Here is a 4442-nt window from a genome sequence, read left to right on the forward strand (position 1 = left end):
TGACCTGAAGTTCACGACTTTATTTTCTGTGTTTTGATTCATTGGCTGGGGTCAATTCTATATTCACTATTATAACAATATAGTTTTGTCACGTTTCTGCTCATGGAGTTTTTTAGGTTTGACAGAGTCAAATGTTATCTCTGTTGATCCACTTTGTTTTTGTTCTTCCATGGCTGTAGCATGCTGTGTTGGACACACACAAACAGACCTTCTGGCCTAGAATTAAATTTTCAAAAGGAGAACACACTGACTGTAGTCTTACGGTCAAGAAGGCAGTATTTTAATTTAGCATATTTCCTTAATCTCTGTTGATATAGCATCGTTATTTTAAGATTTAGTACAGTGAATATGTTACATATTACTCCTTTAAGTCAGCTGACGAGCTGACAAGGAAGTGAATGCACTATGCAGTTCACTGCAAAGATAATTTGTGTTCAATTTCAGTGGACAAAAAATTGTGAATAAGACACAGGATGACAAATAGCCTACTGTCATTTCCCTTTAAGGCTGTGAAATGAATGAAGGCAATGGGAGCTGCTCGCAAACATGGTCACATAAGCATGTCTATGTCTGTATTAAAGTGGTTCGCAGCAGGCGTTGACAACCGCAGAGCTTGTTCTCAGTCTTGTAGCAGCCACTGTGAACTGGCCTCGCTGCATCTCATCATCACAGTTGATCAAGTTAATCATCAAATGTCTCTGTCTTTCCTAGGTTACCTCACTCTTACCTTCCTCTGCTGCTGTTCCTGTTTAAATGCTAAGGAGTTACTTCATTACATGACAGTCAGATGAGAAGTGTGGGTCTTCACTGACATTTATCTTTTGTCCTTTCATCCTGATTTCCATTGCCATGAAGATGTCTCATGCCAGGCCAGAGACTCCCCCATACCTCTCCCATCCTCTTTAATAATGAATGGATACATCCATTATGAGCTGCTGAGAGCATGAGAATCAAACTCAATCATGCTCATACATTTATGCTTATTTATGTAATTATTTTAAGGACGTTATATTTGTACATAACCATGTATCAGATTTTTTAGAGACCTTTTACTTAAACATTTTCGAAGTTTGGTGGGGATCTAAGAAAAGGCTGTGCAGCTGGTAAGTGACAGGCTAAATATAACCAGAGCAATATCACTAACTGTAGCTCTTGTGTTATAGACATGGACAGATGTTAAAATACATTCAAGTGCTAAATGCAGCTGTAGTGACTGTCTACTCTGTGTAAGTTCAGTTCTTCAATAGAGCTGGCCATCAGCTGAGGTTTTAACCACATAGGCCATTCTGAAGCAAGTATGCAAGTCTGTTAACCTGTATGCTAACACTTCCTATTTGTGGACTGGGTCTGTCATACAAGCTCTAAGTGTTAAACCACAGACATGTGAAGACATGAAACACACTACAGTACTACAGTTACTACAGTACTGTACGTGTGGTTACAGTTAGTCGTGTGCTTACTGCAGGTGTCTTTTCAGAAGTATAGATGGATGTGATCGAGTTCAAGTAAAGCTCTGTGTATGCACATGGTAGATTCACCTATTGCCATAACGACCTTCCTGAGTGGTTTTATGATGGTCATTTTAAGACACTCAGTCTGGTTCAAGAACTCAGGTTTTTTTTTTTTTTTAAGTCCAAATGGGCCCAACATAAAACACTGTACAGTTTAAATGGGCAGTAATAATATTTGGTTCTATGGATGTCTAGATAGCTAAACATATAATTTAGTCTGTTTGCTAGAACTTTTTCATTTGAAGAATGTATATGAATCACAAATTTAGATGTCAGAGCTGACCTCTGATGAATGCAGCCAACTTCTCCTCCTAAAATAAACTTTATTTATCCGGCACTTCAGAACAGAAGTCACAGAAAAGACAAATACGACATAAAGACAGGAGAAAAATATAAACTAAATGCAGGAGACACAATTTCAGGTTCTAAGATCAAGACAAGCCAGAAGTTAGTTTGACTAACTAAAGATGTGTAATGATTGAACTTCTCTCAAACGATGTTGCAATAACAGAGGAACAGTTACTTCTCCAGCTTGCTAAAAACAGAATGAATTAGCAATGCAGAGGGACTATGGGATGATTGGTTTAATTCATGTTAGACCTTAAACACACCTATGATTCATTAAGAGACTCAATCCTCCACACAGCAAGGAGACAGTAGAAAGTCACATAATAATCTCTAGTTTAAAACACAAATACCTGCATTTGCGTGTCTCTGAACAGGCCATGTCGTCGTTGTCGTCCCTGCAGTCAGAGTGCTGGTTGAGGTCAGCATGGCATTCATCTGGGGCCGGAGCGGCTAGAACTTTCAACGCCCTTGCTACTGTATTCCCTGGAATCAAACATGAACCTCTTTATGTGAGAAAAAGTCACAACTGACATCAGTGTGTGAATGTGTGTGTAAGGGTAAACTTAGCTTAGCATAGTATCACAGTGAGTGCTTTGGATATGAATGCTGTGTAGGATAGGACATTGTGTATGAATGTGTGGGTGAATGTTACAGTGTTGTAAAAGGGTGCTAGGAGAATCAGAATACTGGAATGTGGAGTTAGTTTTTAGTCCATTTTTTCTGGGTGGTCCTAAAAGGTGGCTTGATGATGCGCTGAGGCCACCCTGAACATACCCACAGCAGTATTAGAGCCTTCAACATGTTAGCATCTGAGCTTCTCTGTATGCTGTCTTGTTCACACTCAGTTGCTAGGTAGCTCTGCCTTAAAAGTACTGCAAATGCATCTTCCCTGGATGAACAGCTTTATTTAAACTTCCCAAACACAAAAAGATGAAGAAGTGGATTTATTTTTAGAGAAAGAGAGAGAGAGTACCTTTAGTGCCTTCCGAGGACATGCCCCCACAGTCCTGGAGCTGAGAATTCATGTTTACCTGATTTTAACACCTAATTTCATAAACTTGTTGATATTTTCAATAATTCAAATTTGGCTGGATGGTTAATAACACTTTCTTCTTTTGGAACACAAGTCCATATTTCAACTTTGTTCAACTTCTCTTAAAAAACAGTATTTATACTTTAATTCGTAATATTGTTTTAATATTGCTTTGATTATTAAGTATTTCAAACTTTAATTGCCCTGAATTAAATGATTCGGATAATGTTTCATTTATAAATTGGTAATACGGTCAGGTGGCAAAGGGCCATCCAAAGATAAGCAGTAGAAAAACAACACTACATATAAAAGGTGAGAAATTAAAAGGAATTTAATTTCTGACAGCTTCAGGACAAGTTTCCTTTTCAACAGCACACGCTGGCTCCTCCTACACCCACACCCACACCCACACCCACGTCTTTAGAAAAGCAGCAGACAGACTGAAGGTTATCAGTGAGGTTGGTAAAAGTATTGCATAAAAAGCAGATTTAGGAGCCACAGAAAGACAGCTCACACATGAAATATGAAAAACCAGAGCATCACGTGGTTCAAAGTGGTTATGCGATTCAAGGTGAACAGAACAAGTTTAATGCATATAACCAGAAGAGGGAACACTGTTGTTGTGACAATTCAATGTGTTCTCTTCACACCGCCATCAGGCCTCCATTAGCTGACGACATGCTGTCCTAACTAGGAGTGAGCCAAACTTACAATGTCTGTTCTAAATCACCTAGTCAAAGCCAAGGTTCACTGACAGTCACACAAGGTGTTTTTGTCACTTTATAAGAAGTCAACCCTGGATGGAAAACAGAACCTGTCATGTCTGTGTGTCTTGTAGAGCTGGAACTGGAAGATGATTAGCCAAAAAAACAAATGTATTTATAGATTTAGTTTAATTTATATTTTGATTCATGTAGAGACTGTTGCTGAAAGCTGGTAGATTCATCAATAAAGAAAATAATAACACAGATTAATAGATGAGCTTTTGTAGTTCTGTTTTTTAAGGTTGGACAGAGCCAGGCCAGCTGTATCCCCATCACCTGCCTCCTGATCCTAGATCTGTTCTTAATGAACAGACAGAATACTGTATGAAAATATCATCATAAAGAGAAATCCACAAAATGGATCATGGAGTCAAACTGTCAGCAGATGTATAAAAGGAGTTTGAATGAACTGATTACCATTAATCAAATCAAAGACAAACCTTGCTTTAGGCTCACATGATAACTTGAAGCATTTTGCAAAGAATAATTCCACTGCAATTCTGTTTATCTTCGAATTTAAGATCGATTGAAAACGATTCCACTAAATCTGGCTTCCTTACTCTATAAAGCACAGAGAATGATTCATAATGGATCACTGATGACAAGATGATGTCAATCTTATTGCAAACAAGCCTCTTTCACTGTTTGATGTGTATAGGCTGCAACAAAACCATTTTTAAAAGGGACTGTCATCAGCTCAAGGCTACAACAGCTTCTGTAAAAGTCACTTCATTGTCTATATAGTGTATAAATAGGTGAGGTGAGAGCAAATGTGCAACAGTACTC

Source organism: Larimichthys crocea, unplaced genomic scaffold (genome assembly GCF_000972845.2).
Source record: "Larimichthys crocea isolate SSNF unplaced genomic scaffold, L_crocea_2.0 scaffold172, whole genome shotgun sequence".
In the NCBI taxonomy this organism is placed as follows: Eukaryota; Metazoa; Chordata; class Actinopteri; family Sciaenidae; genus Larimichthys; species Larimichthys crocea.